The following is a 23,029-nucleotide window of genomic DNA, read 5'->3' as shown; positions in this document are numbered from 1 at the left end:
AAGTCGTTGGTTCGAAGACGGCCCTAGTATCCATCGTGTTTGAACCTGGTGCCATCATGTTCTGTCTTCAATCACTCTCAGATCACCTCAAAGGAACCACTGTTGATTCTTTTATTCACAAGTGCTTCTCTTTGGGGTTGTCTTGGTTGTGACAATGTCCACAATGCAAAGTAAAATTGAAACTAAAGCATAGTTTATATTCAACAGATTGCAGTCCAGGATTCATACGACGCTTTATATATCTGGTCAGAGTAATTACCTCGACACAAACACTGACTTTGTTGCTCGCTGCAGTAAGTGCTTCTTGTTGGGGTAGTTATATGTCCTCTGGACATTTGTCTTCTTCAGCCATATATGTCTTTGGAAATTTCAGTATGAGATATACTTCAACTTTATGCACATTCTTTGAAGGAATTTTTGGAAAGTGCTTGAAAGTTGGGGTGTCTTTCTGTCCTGACTTGAGAAAACCTGCACATTTTCCTCACAATGGAAAGAAATCCTTTCTGGATCCATTATGGATTCAGACTCTTATTGATCTGAAAGAAGGATTGAATCCAAGTTTTATCTTGACTTGAATTATATTTCAACAGTGCCCAGTGTAAAGCTAACACAGAACTGTGTCCTTGTCTGTTACAAATCTTCATGAAGTAAACACATTGAAAGCTGATTGACCAATCATCAACACCTAATGTTTTGCATTCTTGATGACAGCATTGTTCCTTGATGGACCTTCTGATGGGCAATACCCCCATCGTAGAAACTTGTGGAAGAAATAGGTGGAGTTTGTGGAAGCATTCAGGATAAAAGTTGGACAAACCTCATCAGAAAACTGCATGTGAGAAACAACATGGAAGAAGAGCTGCTCTGGACTTCATGGAAGAAAGAGGTCTGATGAACAGTCCTTGCTATGGGCCCAACATGAGCATTAACTGTTTAGTTGTATTTTTTTTATTCAGGAAGTGCTTCCTGTTGGGACGGTTGAAAGAGACAAACTCTACCAACGCTAGCTGATGAAGATATTGCACGGAGAATCCCTCAAACAGACACACTGATGCTGAATAGTGTCCATAAGTGCTTCTCTCTCTCTTGAGAGCTTTTGATCCAAAAGGTGTTTTTCAGGATTTGGTCTGCAAAATGACCTTAACACAGGCACTGACTTGATATTTGGAATACAGTAAGTGCTAATTGTTGGGGTAGTCTTGCTGACATTTCAAACACTCAGAATGAAGAGTTGATTCATTTTATGCCATTTAATGTTTTATTTGTAAGGCGTTGGTTCGAAGACGGCCCTAGTATCCATCGTGTTTGAACCTGGTGCCATCATGATCTGTCTTCAATCACTCTCAGATCACCTCAAAGGAACCACTGTTGATTCTTTTATTCACAAGTGCTTCTCTTTGGGGTTGTCTTGGTTGTGACAATGTCCACAATGCAAAGTAAAATTGAAACTAAAGCATAGTTTATATTCAACAGATTGCAGTCCAGGATTCACACGACGCTTTATATATCTGGTCAGAGTAATTACCCCGACACAAACACTGACTTTGTTGCTCGCTGCAGTAAGTGCTTCTTGTTGGGGTAGTTATATGTCCTCTGGACATTTGTCTTCTTCAGCCATATATGTCTTTGGAAATTTCAGTATGAGATATACTTCAACTTTATGCACATTCTTTGAAGGAATTTTTGGAAAGTGCTTGAACGTTGGGGTGTTTTTCTGTCCTGACTTGAGAAAAACTGCACATTTTCCTCACAATGGAAAGAAATCCTTTCTGGATCCATTATGGATTCAGACTCTTATTGATCTGAAAGAAGGATTGAATCCAAGTTTTATCTTGACTTGAATTATATTTCAACAGTGCCCAGTGTAAAGCTAACACAGAACTGTGTCCTTGTCTGTTACAAATCTTCATGAAGTAAACACATTGAAAGCTGATTGACCAATCATCAACACCTAATGTTTTGCATTCTTGATGACAGCATTGTTCCTTGATGGACAGTCTGATGGGCAATACCCCCATCGTAGAAACTTGTGGAAGAAATAGGTGGAGTTTGTGGAAGCATTCAGGATAAAAGTTGGACAAACCTCATCAGAAAACTGCATGTGAGAAACAACATGGAAGAAGAGCTGCTCTGGACTTCATGGAAGAAAGAGGTCTGATGAACAGTCCTTGCTATGGGCCCAACATGAGCATTAACTGTTTAGTTGTTTTTTTTTTATTCAGGAAGTGCTTCCTGTTGGGACGGTTGAAAGAGACAAACTCTACCAACGCTAGCTGATGAAGATATTGCACGGAGAATCCCTCAAACAGACACACTGATGCTGAATAGTGTCCATAAGTGCTTCTCTCTCTCTTGAGAGCTTTTGATCCAAAAGGTGTTTTTCAGGATTTGGTCTGCAAAATGACCTTAACACAGGCACTGACTTGATATTTGGAATACAGTAAGTGCTAATTGTTGGGGTAGTCTTGCTGACCTTTCAAACACTCAGAATGAAGAGTTGATTCATTTTATGCCATTTAATGTTTTATTTGTAAGTCGTTGGTTCGAAGACGGCCCTAGTATCCATCGTGTTTGAACCTGGTGCCATCATGTTCTGTCTTCAATCACTCTCAGATCACCTCAAAGGAACCACTGTTGATTCTTTTATTCACAAGTGCTTCTCTTTGGGGTTGTCTTGGTTGTGACAATGTCCACAATGCAAAGTAAAATTGAAACTAAAGCATAGTTTATATTCAACAGATTGCAGTCCAGGATTCACACGACGCTTTATATATCTGGTCAGAGTAATTACCCCGACACAAACACTGACTTTGTTGCTCGCTGCAGTAAGTGCTTCTTGTTGGGGTAGTTATATGTCCTCTGGACATTTGTCTTCTTCAGCCATATATGTCTTTGGAAATTTCAGTATGAGATATACTTCAACTTTATGCACATTCTTTGAAGGAATTTTTGGAAAGTGCTTGAAAGTTGGGGTGTCTTTCTGTCCTGACTTGAGAAAACCTGCACATTTTCCTCACAATGGAAAGAAATCCTTTCTGGATCCATTATGGATTCAGACTCTTATTGATCTGAAAGAAGGATTGAATCCAAGTTTTATCTTGACTTGAATTATATTTCAACAGTGCCCAGTGTAAAGCTAACACAGAACTGTGTCCTTGTCTGTTACAAATCTTCATGAAGTAAACACATTGAAAGCTGATTGACCAATTATCAACACCTAATGTTTTGCATTCTTGATGACAGCATTGTTCCTTGATGGACCTTCTGATGGGCAATACCCCCATCGTAGAAACTTGTGGAAGAAATAGGTGGAGTTTGTGGAAGCATTCAGGATAAAAGTTGGACAAACCTCATCAGAAAACTGCATGTGAGAAACAACATGGAAGAAGAGCTGCTCTGGACTTCATGGAAGAAAGAGGTCTGATGAACAGTCCTTGCTATGGGCCCAACATGAGCATTAACTGTTTAGTTGTTTTTTTTTATTCAGGATGTGCATCCTGTTGGGACGGTTGAAAGAGACAAACTCTACCAACGCTAGCTGATGAAGATATTGCACGGAGAATCCCTCAAACAGACACACTGATGCTGAATAGTGTCCATAAGTGCTTCTCTCTCTCTTGAGAGCTTTTGATCCAAAAGGTGTTTTTCAGGATTTGGTCTGCAAAATGACCTTAACACAGGCACTGACTTGATATTTGGAATACAGTAAGTGCTAATTGTTGGGGTAGTCTTGCTGACCTTTCAAACACTCAGAATGAAGAGTTGATTCATTTTATGCCATTTAATGTTTTATTTGTAAGTCGTTGGTTCGAAGACGGCCCTAGTATCCATCGTGTTTGAACCTGGTGCCATCATGTTCTGTCTTCAATCACTCTCAGATCACCTCAAAGGAACCACTGTTGATTCTTTTATTCACAAGTGCTTCTCTTTGGGGTTGTCTTGGTTGTGACAATGTCCACAATGCAAAGTAAAATTGAAACTAAAGCATAGTTTATATTCAACAGATTGCAGTCCAGGATTCATACGACGCTTTATATATCTGGTCAGAGTAATTACCCCGACACAAACACTGACTTTGTTGCTCGCTGCAGTAAGTGCTTCTTGTTGGGGTAGTTATATGTCCTCTGGACATTTGTCTTCTTCAGCCATATATGTCTTTGGAAATTTCAGTATGAGATATACTTCAACTTTATGCACATTCTTTGAAGGAATTTTTGGAAAGTGCTTGAAAGTTGGGGTGTCTTTCTGTCCTGACTTGAGAAAACCTGCACATTTTCCTCACAATGGAAAGAAATCCTTTCTGGATCCATTATGGATTCAGACTCTTATTGATCTGAAAGAAGGATTGAATCCAAGTTTTATCTTGACTTGAATTATATTTCAACAGTGCCCAGTGTAAAGCTAACACAGAACTGTGTCCTTGTCTGTTACAAATCTTCATGAAGTAAACACATTGAAAGCTGATTGACCAATCATCAACACCTAATGTTTTGCATTCTTGATGACAGCATTGTTCCTTGATGGACCTTCTGATGGGCAATACCCCCATCGTAGAAACTTGTGGAAGAAATAGGTGGAGTTTGTGGAAGCATTCAGGATAAAAGTTGGACAAACCTCATCAGAAAACTGCATGTGAGAAACAACATGGAAGAAGAGCTGCTCTGGACTTCATGGAAGAAAGAGGTCTGATGAACAGTCCTTGCTATGGGCCCAACATGAGCATTAACTGTTTAGTTGTATTTTTTTATTCAGGAAGTGCTTCCTGTTGGGACGGTTGAAAGAGACAAACTCTACCAACGCTAGCTGATGAAGATATTGCACGGAGAATCCCTCAAACAGACACACTGATGCTGAATAGTGTCCATAAGTGCTTCTCTCTCTCTTGAGAGCTTTTGATCCAAAAGGTGTTTTTCAGGATTTGGTCTGCAAAATGACCTTAACACAGGCACTGACTTGATATTTGGAATACAGTAAGTGCTAATTGTTGGGGTAGTCTTGCTGACCTTTCAAACACTCAGAATGAAGAGTTGATTCATTTTATGCCATTTAATGTTTTATTTGTAAGTCGTTGGTTCGAAGACGGCCCTAGTATCCATCGTGTTTGAACCTGGTGCCATCATGTTCTGTCTTCAATCACTCTCAGATCACCTCAAAGGAACCACTGTTGATTCTTTTATTCACAAGTGCTTCTCTTTGGGGTTGTCTTGGTTGTGACAATGTCCACAATGCAAAGTAAAATTGAAACTAAAGCATAGTTTATATTCAACAGATTGCAGTCCAGGATTCATACGACGCTTTATATATCTGGTCAGAGTAATTACCCCGACACAAACACTGACTTTGTTGCTCGCTGCAGTAAGTGCTTCTTGTTGGGGTAGTTATATGTCCTCTGGACATTTGTCTTCTTCAGCCATATATGTCTTTGGAAATTTCAGTATGAGATATACTTCAACTTTATGCACATTCTTTGAAGGAATTTTTGGAAAGTGCTTGAAAGTTGGGGTGTCTTTCTGTCCTGACTTGAGAAAACCTGCACATTTTCCTCACAATGGAAAGAAATCCTTTCTGGATCCATTATGGATTCAGACTCTTATTGATCTGAAAGAAGGATTGAATCCAAGTTTTATCTTGACTTGAATTATATTTCAACAGTGCCCAGTGTAAAGCTAACACAGAACTGTGTCCTTGTCTGTTACAAATCTTCATGAAGTAAACACATTGAAAGCTGATTGACCAATCATCAACACCTAATGTTTTGCATTCTTGATGACAGCATTGTTCCTTGATGGACCTTCTGATGGGCAATACCCCCATCGTAGAAACTTGTGGAAGAAATAGGTGGAGTTTGTGGAAGCATTCAGGATAAAAGTTGGACAAACCTCATCAGAAAACTGCATGTGAGAAACAACATGGAAGAAGAGCTGCTCTGGACTTCATGGAAGAAAGAGGTCTGATGAACAGTCCTTGCTATGGGCCCAACATGAGCATTAACTGTTTAGTTGTATTTTTTTATTCAGGAAGTGCTTCCTGTTGGGACGGTTGAAAGAGACAAACTCTACCAACGCTAGCTGATGAAGATATTGCACGGAGAATCCCTCAAACAGACACACTGATGCTGAATAGTGTCCATAAGTGCTTCTCTCTCTCTTGAGAGCTTTTGATCCAAAAGGTGTTTTTCAGGATTTGGTCTGCAAAATGACCTTAACACAGGCACTGACTTGATATTTGGAATACAGTAAGTGCTAATTGTTGGGGTAGTCTTGCTGACCTTTCAAACACTCAGAATGAAGAGTTGATTCATTTTATGCCATTTAATGTTTTATTTGTAAGTCGTTGGTTCGAAGACGGCCCTAGTATCCATCGTGTTTGAACCTGGTGCCATCATGTTCTGTCTTCAATCACTCTCAGATCACCTCAAAGGAACCACTGTTGATTCTTTTATTCACAAGTGCTTCTCTTTGGGGTTGTCTTGGTTGTGACAATGTCCACAATGCAAAGTAAAATTGAAACTAAAGCATAGTTTATATTCAACAGATTGCAGTCCAGGATTCATACGACGCTTTATATATCTGGTCAGAGTAATTACCTCGACACAAACACTGACTTTGTTGCTCGCTGCAGTAAGTGCTTCTTGTTGGGGTAGTTATATGTCCTCTGGACATTTGTCTTCTTCAGCCATATATGTCTTTGGAAATTTCAGTATGAGATATACTTCAACTTTATGCACATTCTTTGAAGGAATTTTTGGAAAGTGCTTGAAAGTTGGGGTGTCTTTCTGTCCTGACTTGAGAAAACCTGCACATTTTCCTCACAATGGAAAGAAATCCTTTCTGGATCCATTATGGATTCAGACTCTTATTGATCTGAAAGAAGGATTGAATCCAAGTTTTATCTTGACTTGAATTATATTTCAACAGTGCCCAGTGTAAAGCTAACACAGAACTGTGTCCTTGTCTGTTACAAATCTTCATGAAGTAAACACATTGAAAGCTGATTGACCAATCATCAACACCTAATGTTTTGCATTCTTGATGACAGCATTGTTCCTTGATGGACCTTCTGATGGGCAATACCCCCATCGTAGAAACTTGTGGAAGAAATAGGTGGAGTTTGTGGAAGCATTCAGGATAAAAGTTGGACAAACCTCATCAGAAAACTGCATGTGAGAAACAACATGGAAGAAGAGCTGCTCTGGACTTCATGGAAGAAAGAGGTCTGATGAACAGTCCTTGCTATGGGCCCAACATGAGCATTAACTGTTTAGTTGTATTTTTTTTATTCAGGAAGTGCTTCCTGTTGGGACGGTTGAAAGAGACAAACTCTACCAACGCTAGCTGATGAAGATATTGCACGGAGAATCCCTCAAACAGACACACTGATGCTGAATAGTGTCCATAAGTGCTTCTCTCTCTCTTGAGAGCTTTTGATCCAAAAGGTGTTTTTCAGGATTTGGTCTGCAAAATGACCTTAACACAGGCACTGACTTGATATTTGGAATACAGTAAGTGCTAATTGTTGGGGTAGTCTTGCTGACCTTTCAAACACTCAGAATGAAGAGTTGATTCATTTTATGCCATTTAATGTTTTATTTGTAAGTCGTTGGTTCGAAGACGGCCCTAGTATCCATCGTGTTTGAACCTGGTGCCATCATGTTCTGTCTTCAATCACTCTCAGATCACCTCAAAGGAACCACTGTTGATTCTTTTATTCACAAGTGCTTCTCTTTGGGGTTGTCTTGGTTGTGACAATGTCCACAATGCAAAGTAAAATTGAAACTAAAGCATAGTTTATATTCAACAGATTGCAGTCCAGGATTCACACGACGCTTTATATATCTGGTCAGAGTAATTACCCCGACACAAACACTGACTTTGTTGCTCGCTGCAGTAAGTGCTTCTTGTTGGGGTAGTTATATGTCCTCTGGACATTTGTCTTCTTCAGCCATATATGTCTTTGGAAATTTCAGTATGAGATATACTTCAACTTTATGCACATTCTTTGAAGGAATTTTTGGAAAGTGCTTGAAAGTTGGGGTGTCTTTCTGTCCTGACTTGAGAAAACCTGCACATTTTCCTCACAATGGAAAGAAATCCTTTCTGGATCCATTATGGATTCAGACTCTTATTGATCTGAAAGAAGGATTGAATCCAAGTTTTATCTTGACTTGAATTATATTTCAACAGTGCCCAGTGTAAAGCTAACACAGAACTGTGTCCTTGTCTGTTACAAATCTTCATGAAGTAAACACATTGAAAGCTGATTGACCAATTATCAACACCTAATGTTTTGCATTCTTGATGACAGCATTGTTCCTTGATGGACCTTCTGATGGGCAATACCCCCATCGTAGAAACTTGTGGAAGAAATAGGTGGAGTTTGTGGAAGCATTCAGGATAAAAGTTGGACAAACCTCATCAGAAAACTGCATGTGAGAAACAACATGGAAGAAGAGCTGCTCTGGACTTCATGGAAGAAAGAGGTCTGATGAACAGTCCTTGCTATGGGCCCAACATGAGCATTAACTGTTTAGTTGTTTTTTTTTATTCAGGATGTGCATCCTGTTGGGACGGTTGAAAGAGACAAACTCTACCAACGCTAGCTGATGAAGATATTGCACGGAGAATCCCTCAAACAGACACACTGATGCTGAATAGTGTCCATAAGTGCTTCTCTCTCTCTTGAGAGCTTTTGATCCAAAAGGTGTTTTTCAGGATTTGGTCTGCAAAATGACCTTAACACAGGCACTGACTTGATATTTGGAATACAGTAAGTGCTAATTGTTGGGGTAGTCTTGCTGACCTTTCAAACACTCAGAATGAAGAGTTGATTCATTTTATGCCATTTAATGTTTTATTTGTAAGTCGTTGGTTCGAAGACGGCCCTAGTATCCATCGTGTTTGAACCTGGTGCCATCATGTTCTGTCTTCAATCACTCTCAGATCACCTCAAAGGAACCACTGTTGATTCTTTTATTCACAAGTGCTTCTCTTTGGGGTTGTCTTGGTTGTGACAATGTCCACAATGCAAAGTAAAATTGAAACTAAAGCATAGTTTATATTCAACAGATTGCAGTCCAGGATTCATACGACGCTTTATATATCTGGTCAGAGTAATTACCCCGACACAAACACTGACTTTGTTGCTCGCTGCAGTAAGTGCTTCTTGTTGGGGTAGTTATATGTCCTCTGGACATTTGTCTTCTTCAGCCATATATGTCTTTGGAAATTTCAGTATGAGATATACTTCAACTTTATGCACATTCTTTGAAGGAATTTTTGGAAAGTGCTTGAAAGTTGGGGTGTCTTTCTGTCCTGACTTGAGAAAACCTGCACATTTTCCTCACAATGGAAAGAAATCCTTTCTGGATCCATTATGGATTCAGACTCTTATTGATCTGAAAGAAGGATTGAATCCAAGTTTTATCTTGACTTGAATTATATTTCAACAGTGCCCAGTGTAAAGCTAACACAGAACTGTGTCCTTGTCTGTTACAAATCTTCATGAAGTAAACACATTGAAAGCTGATTGACCAATCATCAACACCTAATGTTTTGCATTCTTGATGACAGCATTGTTCCTTGATGGACCTTCTGATGGGCAATACCCCCATCGTAGAAACTTGTGGAAGAAATAGGTGGAGTTTGTGGAAGCATTCAGGATAAAAGTTGGACAAACCTCATCAGAAAACTGCATGTGAGAAACAACATGGAAGAAGAGCTGCTCTGGACTTCATGGAAGAAAGAGGTCTGATGAACAGTCCTTGCTATGGGCCCAACATGAGCATTAACTGTTTAGTTGTATTTTTTTATTCAGGAAGTGCTTCCTGTTGGGACGGTTGAAAGAGACAAACTCTACCAACGCTAGCTGATGAAGATATTGCACGGAGAATCCCTCAAACAGACACACTGATGCTGAATAGTGTCCATAAGTGCTTCTCTCTCTCTTGAGAGCTTTTGATCCAAAAGGTGTTTTTCAGGATTTGGTCTGCAAAATGACCTTAACACAGGCACTGACTTGATATTTGGAATACAGTAAGTGCTAATTGTTGGGGTAGTCTTGCTGACCTTTCAAACACTCAGAATGAAGAGTTGATTCATTTTATGCCATTTAATGTTTTATTTGTAAGTCGTTGGTTCGAAGACGGCCCTAGTATCCATCGTGTTTGAACCTGGTGCCATCATGTTCTGTCTTCAATCACTCTCAGATCACCTCAAAGGAACCACTGTTGATTCTTTTATTCACAAGTGCTTCTCTTTGGGGTTGTCTTGGTTGTGACAATGTCCACAATGCAAAGTAAAATTGAAACTAAAGCATAGTTTATATTCAACAGATTGCAGTCCAGGATTCATACGACGCTTTATATATCTGGTCAGAGTAATTACCCCGACACAAACACTGACTTTGTTGCTCGCTGCAGTAAGTGCTTCTTGTTGGGGTAGTTATATGTCCTCTGGACATTTGTCTTCTTCAGCCATATATGTCTTTGGAAATTTCAGTATGAGATATACTTCAACTTTATGCACATTCTTTGAAGGAATTTTTGGAAAGTGCTTGAAAGTTGGGGTGTCTTTCTGTCCTGACTTGAGAAAACCTGCACATTTTCCTCACAATGGAAAGAAATCCTTTCTGGATCCATTATGGATTCAGACTCTTATTGATCTGAAAGAAGGATTGAATCCAAGTTTTATCTTGACTTGAATTATATTTCAACAGTGCCCAGTGTAAAGCTAACACAGAACTGTGTCCTTGTCTGTTACAAATCTTCATGAAGTAAACACATTGAAAGCTGATTGACCAATCATCAACACCTAATGTTTTGCATTCTTGATGACAGCATTGTTCCTTGATGGACCTTCTGATGGGCAATACCCCCATCGTAGAAACTTGTGGAAGAAATAGGTGGAGTTTGTGGAAGCATTCAGGATAAAAGTTGGACAAACCTCATCAGAAAACTGCATGTGAGAAACAACATGGAAGAAGAGCTGCTCTGGACTTCATGGAAGAAAGAGGTCTGATGAACAGTCCTTGCTATGGGCCCAACATGAGCATTAACTGTTTAGTTGTATTTTTTTATTCAGGAAGTGCTTCCTGTTGGGACGGTTGAAAGAGACAAACTCTACCAACGCTAGCTGATGAAGATATTGCACGGAGAATCCCTCAAACAGACACACTGATGCTGAATAGTGTCCATAAGTGCTTCTCTCTCTCTTGAGAGCTTTTGATCCAAAAGGTGTTTTTCAGGATTTGGTCTGCAAAATGACCTTAACACAGGCACTGACTTGATATTTGGAATACAGTAAGTGCTAATTGTTGGGGTAGTCTTGCTGACCTTTCAAACACTCAGAATGAAGAGTTGATTCATTTTATGCCATTTAATGTTTTATTTGTAAGTCGTTGGTTCGAAGACGGCCCTAGTATCCATCGTGTTTGAACCTGGTGCCATCATGTTCTGTCTTCAATCACTCTCAGATCACCTCAAAGGAACCACTGTTGATTCTTTTATTCACAAGTGCTTCTCTTTGGGGTTGTCTTGGTTGTGACAATGTCCACAATGCAAAGTAAAATTGAAACTAAAGCATAGTTTATATTCAACAGATTGCAGTCCAGGATTCATACGACGCTTTATATATCTGGTCAGAGTAATTACCTCGACACAAACACTGACTTTGTTGCTCGCTGCAGTAAGTGCTTCTTGTTGGGGTAGTTATATGTCCTCTGGACATTTGTCTTCTTCAGCCATATATGTCTTTGGAAATTTCAGTATGAGATATACTTCAACTTTATGCACATTCTTTGAAGGAATTTTTGGAAAGTGCTTGAAAGTTGGGGTGTCTTTCTGTCCTGACTTGAGAAAACCTGCACATTTTCCTCACAATGGAAAGAAATCCTTTCTGGATCCATTATGGATTCAGACTCTTATTGATCTGAAAGAAGGATTGAATCCAAGTTTTATCTTGACTTGAATTATATTTCAACAGTGCCCAGTGTAAAGCTAACACAGAACTGTGTCCTTGTCTGTTACAAATCTTCATGAAGTAAACACATTGAAAGCTGATTGACCAATCATCAACACCTAATGTTTTGCATTCTTGATGACAGCATTGTTCCTTGATGGACCTTCTGATGGGCAATACCCCCATCGTAGAAACTTGTGGAAGAAATAGGTGGAGTTTGTGGAAGCATTCAGGATAAAAGTTGGACAAACCTCATCAGAAAACTGCATGTGAGAAACAACATGGAAGAAGAGCTGCTCTGGACTTCATGGAAGAAAGAGGTCTGATGAACAGTCCTTGCTATGGGCCCAACATGAGCATTAACTGTTTAGTTGTATTTTTTTTATTCAGGAAGTGCTTCCTGTTGGGACGGTTGAAAGAGACAAACTCTACCAACGCTAGCTGATGAAGATATTGCACGGAGAATCCCTCAAACAGACACACTGATGCTGAATAGTGTCCATAAGTGCTTCTCTCTCTCTTGAGAGCTTTTGATCCAAAAGGTGTTTTTCAGGATTTGGTCTGCAAAATGACCTTAACACAGGCACTGACTTGATATTTGGAATACAGTAAGTGCTAATTGTTGGGGTAGTCTTGCTGACATTTCAAACACTCAGAATGAAGAGTTGATTCATTTTATGCCATTTAATGTTTTATTTGTAAGGCGTTGGTTCGAAGACGGCCCTAGTATCCATCGTGTTTGAACCTGGTGCCATCATGATCTGTCTTCAATCACTCTCAGATCACCTCAAAGGAACCACTGTTGATTCTTTTATTCACAAGTGCTTCTCTTTGGGGTTGTCTTGGTTGTGACAATGTCCACAATGCAAAGTAAAATTGAAACTAAAGCATAGTTTATATTCAACAGATTGCAGTCCAGGATTCACACGACGCTTTATATATCTGGTCAGAGTAATTACCCCGACACAAACACTGACTTTGTTGCTCGCTGCAGTAAGTGCTTCTTGTTGGGGTAGTTATATGTCCTCTGGACATTTGTCTTCTTCAGCCATATATGTCTTTGGAAATTTCAGTATGATATATACTTCAACTTTATGCACATTCTTTGAAGGAAATTTTGGAAAGTGCTTGAACGTTGGGGTGTCTTTCTGTCCTGACTTGAGAAAACCTGCACATTTTCCTCACAATGGAAAGAAATCCTTTCTGGATCCATTATGGATTCAGACTCTTATTGATCTGAAAGAAGGATTGAATCCAAGTTTTATCTTGACTTGAATTATATTTCAACAGTGCCCAGTGTAAAGCTAACACAGAACTGTGTCCTTGTCTGTTACAAATCTTCATGAAGTAAACACATTGAAAGCTGATTGACCAATCATCAACACCTAATGTTTTGCATTCTTGATGACAGCATTGTTCCTTGATGGACAGTCTGATGGGCAATACCCCCATCGTAGAAACTTGTGGAAGAAATAGGTGGAGTTTGTGGAAGCATTCAGGATAAAAGTTGGACAAACCTCATCAGAAAACTGCATGTGAGAAACAACATGGAAGAAGAGCTGCTCTGGACTTCATGGAAGAAAGAGGTCTGATGAACAGTCCTTGCTATGGGCCCAACATGAGCATTAACTGTTTAGTTGTTTTTTTTTTATTCAGGAAGTGCTTCCTGTTGGGACGGTTGAAAGAGACAAACTCTACCAACGCTAGCTGATGAAGATATTGCACGGAGAATCCCTCAAACAGACACACTGATGCTGAATAGTGTCCATAAGTGCTTCTCTCTCTCTTGAGAGCTTTTGATCCAAAAGGTGTTTTTCAGGATTTGGTCTGCAAAATGACCTTAACACAGGCACTGACTTGATATTTGGAATACAGTAAGTGCTAATTGTTGGGGTAGTCTTGCTGACCTTTCAAACACTCAGAATGAAGAGTTGATTCATTTTATGCCATTTAATGTTTTATTTGTAAGTCGTTGGTTCGAAGACGGCCCTAGTATCCATCGTGTTTGAACCTGGTGCCATCATGTTCTGTCTTCAATCACTCTCAGATCACCTCAAAGGAACCACTGTTGATTCTTTCATTCACAAGTGCTTCTCTTTGGGGTTGTCTTGGTTGTGACAATGTCCACAATGCAAAGTAAAATTGAAACTAAAGCATAGTTTATATTCAACAGATTGCAGTCCAGGATTCACACGACGCTTTATATATCTGGTCAGAGTAATTACCCCGACACAAACACTGACTTTGTTGCTCGCTGCAGTAAGTGCTTCTTGTTGGGGTAGTTATATGTCCTCTGGACATTTGTCTTCTTCAGCCATATATGTCTTTAGAAATTTCAGTATGAGATATACTTCAACTTTATGCACATTCTTTGAAGGAATTTTTGGAAAGTGCTTGAAAGTTGGGGTGTCTTTCTGTCCTGACTTGAGAAAACCTGCACATTTTCCTCACAATGGAAAGAAATCCTTTCTGGATCCATTATGGATTCAGATTCTTATTGATCTGAAAGAAGGATTGAATCCAAGTTTTATCTTGACTTGAATTATATTTCAACAGTGCCCAGTGTAAAGCTAACACAGAACTGTGTCCTTGTCTGTTACAAATCTTCATGAAGTAAACACATTGAAAGCTGATTGACCAATCATCAACACCTAATGTTTTGCATTCTTGATGACAGCATTGTTCCTTGATGGACCTTCTGATGGGCAATACCCCCATCGTAGAAACTTGTGGAAGAAATAGGTGGAGTTTGTGGAAGCATTCAGGATAAAAGTTGGACAAACCTCATCAGAAAACTGCATGTGAGAAACAACATGGAAGAAGAGCTGCTCTGGACTTCATGGAAGAAAGAGGTCTGATGAACAGTCCTTGCTATGGGCCCAACATGAGCATTAACTGTTTAGTTGTATTTTTTTATTCAGGAAGTGCTTCCTGTTGGGACGGTTGAAAGAGACAAACTCTACCAACGCCAGCTGATGAAGATATTGCACGGAGAATCCCTCAAACAGACACACTGATGCTGAATAGTGTCCATAAGTGCTTCTCTCTCTCTTGAGAGCTTTTGATCCAAAAGGTGTTTTTCAGGATTTGGTCTGCAAAATGACCTTAACACAGGCACTGACTTGATATTTGGAATACAGTAAGTGCTAATTGTTGGGGTAGTCTTGCTGACATTTCAAACACTCAGAATGAAGAGTTGATTCATTTTATGCCATTTAATGTTTTATTTGTAAGGCGTTGGTTCGAAGACGGCCCTAGTATCCATCGTGTTTGAACCTGGTGCCATCATGATCTGTCTTCAATCACTCTCAGATCACCTCAAAGGAACCACTGTTGATTCTTTTATTCACAAGTGCTTCTCTTTGGGGTTGTCTTGGTTGTGACAATGTCCACAATGCAAAGTAAAATTGAAACTAAAGCATAGTTTATATTCAACAGATTGCAGTCCAGGATTCACACGACGCTTTATATATCTGGTCAGAGTAATTACCCCGACACAAACACTGACTTTGTTGCTCGCTGCAGTAAGTGCTTCTTGTTGGGGTAGTTATATGTCCTCTGGACATTTGTCTTCTTCAGCCATATATGTCTTTGGAAATTTCAGTATGATATATACTTCAACTTTATGCACATTCTTTGAAGGAAATTTTGGAAAGTGCTTGAACGTTGGGGTGTCTTTCTGTCCTGACTTGAGAAAAACTGCACATTTTCCTCACAATGGAAAGAAATCCTTTCTGGATCCATTATGGATTCAGACTCTTATTGATCTGAAAGAAGGATTGAATCCAAGTTTTATCTTGACTTGAATTATATTTCAACAGTGCCCAGTGTAAAGCTAACACAGAACTGTGTCCTTGTCTGTTACAAATCTTCATGAAGTAAACACATTGAAAGCTGATTGACCAATCATCAACACCTAATGTTTTGCATTCTTGATGACAGCATTGTTCCTTGATGGACCTTCTGATGGGCAATACCCCCATCGTAGAAACTTGTGGAAGAAATAGGTGGAGTTTGTGGAAGCATTCAGGATAAAAGTTGGACAAACCTCATCAGAAAACTGCATGTGAGAAACAACATGGAAGAAGAGCTGCTCTGGACTTCATGGAAGAAAGAGGTCTGATGAACAGTCCTTGCTATGGGCCCAACATGAGCATTAACTGTTTAGTTGTTTTTTTTTATTCAGGATGTGCATCCTTTTGGGACGGTTGAAAGAGACAAACTCTACCAACGCTAGCTGATGAAGATATTGCACGGAGAATCCCTCAAACAGACACACTGATGCTGAATAGTGTCCATAAGTGCTTCTCTCTCTCTTGAGAGCTTTTGATCCAAAAGGTGTTTTTCAGGATTTGGTCTGCAAAATGACCTTAACACAGGCACTGACTTGATATTTGGAATACAGTAAGTGCTAATTGTTGGGGTAGTCTTGCTGACCTTTCAAACACTCAGAATGAAGAGTTGATTCATTTTATGCCATTTAATGTTTTATTTGTAAGTCGTTGGTTCGAAGACGGCCCTAGTATCCATCGTGTTTGAACCTGGTGCCATCATGTTCTGTCTTCAATCACTCTCAGATCACCTCAAAGGAACCACTGTTGATTCTTTTATTCACAAGTGCTTCTCTTTGGGGTTGTCTTGGTTGTGACAATGTCCACAATGCAAAGTAAAATTGAAACTAAAGCATAGTTTATATTCAACAGATTGCAGTCCAGGATTCACACGACGCTTTATATATCTGGTCAGAGTAATTACCCCGACACAAACACTGACTTTGTTGCTCGCTGCAGTAAGTGCTTCTTGTTGGGGTAGTTATGTGTCCTCTGGACATTTGTCTTCTTTAGCCATATATGTCTTTGGAAATTTCAGTATGAGATATACTTCAACTTTATGCACATTCTTTGAAGGAAATTTTGGAAAGTGCTTGAACGTTGGGGTGTCTTTCTGTCCTGACTTGAGAAAAACTGCACATTTTCCTCACAATGGAAAGAAATCCTTTCTGGATCCATTATGGATTCAGACTCTTATTGATCTGAAAGAAGGATTGAATCCAAGTTTTATCTTGACTTGAATTATATTTCAACAGTGCCCAGTGTAAAGCTAACACAGAACTGTGTCCTTGTCTTTTACAAATCTTCATGAAGTAAACACATTGAAAGCTGATTGACCAATTATCAACACCTAATGTTTTGCATTCTTGATGACAGCATTGTTCCTTGATGGACCTTCTGATGGGCAATACCCCCATCGTAGAAACTTGTGGAAGAAATAGGTGGAGTTTGTGGAAGCATTCAGGATAAAAGTTGGACAAACCTCATCAGAAAACTGCATGTGAGAAACAACATGGAAGAAGAGCTGCTCTGGACTTCATGGAAGAAAGAGGTCTGATGAACAGTCCTTGCTATGGGCCCAACATGAGCATTAACTGTTTAGTTGTTTTTTTTTTATTCAGGATGTGCTTCCTGTTGGGACGGTTGAAAGAGACAAACTCTACCAACGCTAGCTGATGAAGATATTGCACGGAGAATCCCTCAAACAGACACACTGATGCTGAATAGTGTCCATAAGTGCTTCTCTCTCTCTTGAGAGCTTTTGATCCAAATGGTGTTTTTCAGGATTTGGTCTGCAAAATGACCTTAACACAGGCACTGACTTGATATTTGGAATACAGTAAGTGCTAATTGTTGGGGTAGTCTTGCTGACCTTTCAAACACTCAGAATGAAGAGTTGATTCATTTTATGCCATTTAATGTTTTATTTGTAAGTCGTTGGTTCGAAGACGGCCCTAGTATCCATCGTGTTTGAACCTGGTGCCATCATGTTCTGTCTTCAATCACTCTCAGATCACCTCAAAGGAACCACTGTTGATTCTTTCATTCACAAGTGCTTCTCTTTGGGGTTGTCTTGGTTGTGACAATGTCCACAATGCAAAGTAAAATTGAAACTAAAGCATAGTTTATATTCAACAGATTGCAGTCCAGGATTCACACGACGCTTTATATATCTGGTCAGAGTAATTACCCCGACACAAACACTGACTTTGTTGCTCGCTGCAGTAAGTGCTTCTTGTTGGGGTAGTTATATGTCCTCTGGACATTTGTCTTCTTCAGCCATATATGTCTTTAGAAATTTCAGTATGAGATATACTTCAACTTTATGCACATTCTTTGAAGGAATTTTTGGAAAGTGCTTGAAAGTTGGGGTGTCTTTCTGTCCTGACTTGAGAAAACCTGCACATTTTCCTCACAATGGAAAGAAATCCTTTCTGGATCCATTATGGATTCAGATTCTTATTGATCTGAAAGAAGGATTGAATCCAAGTTTTATCTTGACTTGAATTATATTTCAACAGTGCCCAGTGTAAAGCTAACACAGAACTGTGTCCTTGTCTGTTACAAATCTTCATGAAGTAAACACATTGAAAGCTGATTGACCAATCATCAACACCTAATGTTTTGCATTCTTGATGACAGCATTGTTCCTTGATGGACCTTCTGATGGGCAATACCCCCATCGTAGAAACTTGTGGAAGAAATAGGTGGAGTTTGTGGAAGCATTCAGGATAAAAGTTGGACAAACCTCATCAGAAAACTGCATGTGAGAAACAACATGGAAGAAGAGCTGCTCTGGACTTCATGGAAGAAAGAGGTCTGATGAACAGTCCTTGCTATGGGCCCAACATGAGCATTAACTGTTTAGTTGTATTTTTTTATTCAGGAAGTGCTTCCTGTTGGGACGGTTGAAAGAGACAAACTCTACCAACGCCAGCTGATGAAGATATTGCACGGAGAATCCCTCAAACAGACACACTGATGCTGAATAGTGTCCATAAGTGCTTCTCTCTCTCTTGAGAGCTTTTGATCCAAAAGGTGTTTTTCAGGATTTGGTCTGCAAAATGACCTTAACACAGGCACTGACTTGATATTTGGAATACAGTAAGTGCTAATTGTTGGGGTAGTCTTGCTGACATTTCAAACACTCAGAATGAAGAGTTGATTCATTTTATGCCATTTAATGTTTTATTTGTAAGGCGTTGGTTCGAAGACGGCCCTAGTATCCATCGTGTTTGAACCTGGTGCCATCATGATCTGTCTTCAATCACTCTCAGATCACCTCAAAGGAACCACTGTTGATTCTTTTATTCACAAGTGCTTCTCTTTGGGGTTGTCTTGGTTGTGACAATGTCCACAATGCAAAGTAAAATTGAAACTAAAGCATAGTTTATATTCAACAGATTGCAGTCCAGGATTCACACGACGCTTTATATATCTGGTCAGAGTAATTACCCCGACACAAACACTGACTTTGTTGCTCGCTGCAGTAAGTGCTTCTTGTTGGGGTAGTTATATGTCCTCTGGACATTTGTCTTCTTCAGCCATATATGTCTTTGGAAATTTCAGTATGATATATACTTCAACTTTATGCACATTCTTTGAAGGAAATTTTGGAAAGTGCTTGAACGTTGGGGTGTCTTTCTGTCCTGACTTGAGAAAAACTGCACATTTTCCTCACAATGGAAAGAAATCCTTTCTGGATCCATTATGGATTCAGACTCTTATTGATCTGAAAGAAGGATTGAATCCAAGTTTTATCTTGACTTGAATTATATTTCAACAGTGCCCAGTGTAAAGCTAACACAGAACTGTGTCCTTGTCTGTTACAAATCTTCATGAAGTAAACACATTGAAAGCTGATTGACCAATCATCAACACCTAATGTTTTGCATTCTTGATGACAGCATTGTTCCTTGATGGACCTTCTGATGGGCAATACCCCCATCGTAGAAACTTGTGGAAGAAATAGGTGGAGTTTGTGGAAGCATTCAGGATAAAAGTTGGACAAACCTCATCAGAAAACTGCATGTGAGAAACAACATGGAAGAAGAGCTGCTCTGGACTTCATGGAAGAAAGAGGTCTGATGAACAGTCCTTGCTATGGGCCCAACATGAGCATTAACTGTTTAGTTGTTTTTTTTTATTCAGGATGTGCATCCTTTTGGGACGGTTGAAAGAGACAAACTCTACCAACGCTAGCTGATGAAGATATTGCACGGAGAATCCCTCAAACAGACACACTGATGCTGAATAGTGTCCATAAGTGCTTCTCTCTCTCTTGAGAGCTTTTGATCCAAAAGGTGTTTTTCAGGATTTGGTCTGCAAAATGACCTTAACACAGGCACTGACTTGATATTTGGAATACAGTAAGTGCTAATTGTTGGGGTAGTCTTGCTGACCTTTCAAACACTCAGAATGAAGAGTTGATTCATTTTATGCCATTTAATGTTTTATTTGTAAGTCGTTGGTTCGAAGACGGCCCTAGTATCCATCGTGTTTGAACCTGGTGCCATCATGTTCTGTCTTCAATCACTCTCAGATCACCTCAAAGGAACCACTGTTGATTCTTTTATTCACAAGTGCTTCTCTTTGGGGTTGTCTTGGTTGTGACAATGTCCACAATGCAAAGTAAAATTGAAACTAAAGCATAGTTTATATTCAACAGATTGCAGTCCAGGATTCACACGACGCTTTATATATCTGGTCAGAGTAATTACCCCGACACAAACACTGACTTTGTTGCTCGCTGCAGTAAGTGCTTCTTGTTGGGGTAGTTATGTGTCCTCTGGACATTTGTCTTCTTTAGCCATATATGTCTTTGGAAATTTCAGTATGAGATATACTTCAACTTTATGCACATTCTTTGAAGGAAATTTTGGAAAGTGCTTGAACGTTGGGGTGTCTTTCTGTCCTGACTTGAGAAAAACTGCACATTTTCCTCACAATGGAAAGAAATCCTTTCTGGATCCATTATGGATTCAGACTCTTATTGATCTGAAAGAAGGATTGAATCCAAGTTTTATCTTGACTTGAATTATATTTCAACAGTGCCCAGTGTAAAGCTAACACAGAACTGTGTCCTTGTCTTTTACAAATCTTCATGAAGTAAACACATTGAAAGCTGATTGACCAATTATCAACACCTAATGTTTTGCATTCTTGATGACAGCATTGTTCCTTGATGGACCTTCTGATGGGCAATACCCCCATCGTAGAAACTTGTGGAAGAAATAGGTGGAGTTTGTGGAAGCATTCAGGATAAAAGTTGGACAAACCTCATCAGAAAACTGCATGTGAGAAACAACATGGAAGAAGAGCTGCTCTGGACTTCATGGAAGAAAGAGGTCTGATGAACAGTCCTTGCTATGGGCCCAACATGAGCATTAACTGTTTAGTTGTTTTTTTTTTATTCAGGATGTGCTTCCTGTTGGGACGGTTGAAAGAGACAAACTCTACCAACGCTAGCTGATGAAGATATTGCACGGAGAATCCCTCAAACAGACACACTGATGCTGAATAGTGTCCATAAGTGCTTCTCTCTCTCTTGAGAGCTTTTGATCCAAATGGTGTTTTTCAGGATTTGGTCTGCAAAATGACCTTAACACAGGCACTGACTTGATATTTGGAATACAGTAAGTGCTAATTGTTGGGGTAGTCTTGCTGACCTTTCAAACACTCAGAATGAAGAGTTGATTCATTTTATGCCATTTAATGTTTTATTTGTAAGTCGTTGGTTCGTAGACGGCCCTAGTATCCATCGTGTTTGAACCTGGTGCCATCATGTTCTGTCTTCAATCACTCTCAGATCACCTCAAAGGAACCACTGTTGATTCTTTTATTCACAAGTGCTTCTCTTTGGGGTTGTCTTGGTTGTGACAATGTCCACAATGCAAAGTAAAATTGAAACTAAAGCATAGTTTATATTCAACAGATTGCAGTCCAGGATTCATACGACGCTTTATATATCTGGTCAGAGTAATTACCCCGACACAAACACTGACTTTGTTGCTCGCTGCAGTAAGTGCTTCTTGTTGGGGTAGTTATATGTCCTCTGGACATTTGTCTTCTTCAGCCATATATGTCTTTGGAAATTTCAGTATGAGATATACTTCAACTTTATGCACATTCTTTGAAGGAATTTTTGGAAAGTGCTTGAAAGTTGGGGTGTCTTTCTGTCCTGACTTGAGAAAACCTGCACATTTTCCTCACAATGGAAAGAAATCCTTTCTGGATCCATTATGGATTCAGACTCTTATTGATCTGAAAGAAGGATTGAATCCAAGTTTTATCTTGACTTGAATTATATTTCAACAGTGCCCAGTGTAAAGCTAACACAGAACTGTGTCCTTGTCTGTTACAAATCTTCATGAAGTAAACACATTGAAAGCTGATTGACCAATCATCAACACCTAATGTTTTGCATTCTTGATGACAGCATTGTTCCTTGATGGACCTTCTGATGGGCAATACCCCCATCGTAGAAACTTGTGGAAGAAATAGGTGGAGTTTGTGGAAGCATTCAGGATAAAAGTTGGACAAACCTCATCAGAAAACTGCATGTGAGAAACAACATGGAAGACGAGCTGCTCTGGACTTCATGGAAGAAAGAGGTCTGATGAACAGTCCTTGCTATGGGCCCAACATGAGCATTAACTGTTTAGTTGTATTTTTTTATTCAGGAAGTGCTTCCTGTTGGGACGGTTGAAAGAGACAAACTCTACCAACGCTAGCTGATGAAGATATTGCACGGAGAATCCCTCAAACAGACACACTGATGCTGAATAGTGTCCATAAGTGCTTCTCTCTCTCTTGAGAGCTTTTGATCCAAAAGGTGTTTTTCAGGATTTGGTCTGCAAAATGACCTTAACACAGGCACTGACTTGATATTTGGAATACAGTAAGTGCTAATTGTTGGGGTAGTCTTGCTGACATTTCAAACACTCAGAATGAAGAGTTGATTCATTTTATGCCATTTAATGTTTTATTTGTAAGGCGTTGGTTCGAAGACGGCCCTAGTATCCATCGTGTTTGAACCTGGTGCCATCATGATCTGTCTTCAATCACTCTCAGATCACCTCAAAGGAACCACTGTTGATTCTTTTATTCACAAGTGCTTCTCTTTGGGGTTGTCTTGGTTGTGACAATGTCCACAATGCAAAGTAAAATTGAAACTAAAGCATAGTTTATATTCAACAGATTGCAGTCCAGGATTCATACGACGCTTTATATATCTGGTCAGAG

This window comes from Telmatherina bonti (genome assembly GCF_933228915.1).
Source record: "Telmatherina bonti genome assembly, chromosome: 12".
Lineage (NCBI taxonomy): Eukaryota > Metazoa > Chordata > Actinopteri > Atheriniformes > Telmatherinidae > Telmatherina > Telmatherina bonti.
The sequence above is the reverse complement of the archived record's forward strand: the minus strand, read 5'-3'. Positions refer to the sequence as shown.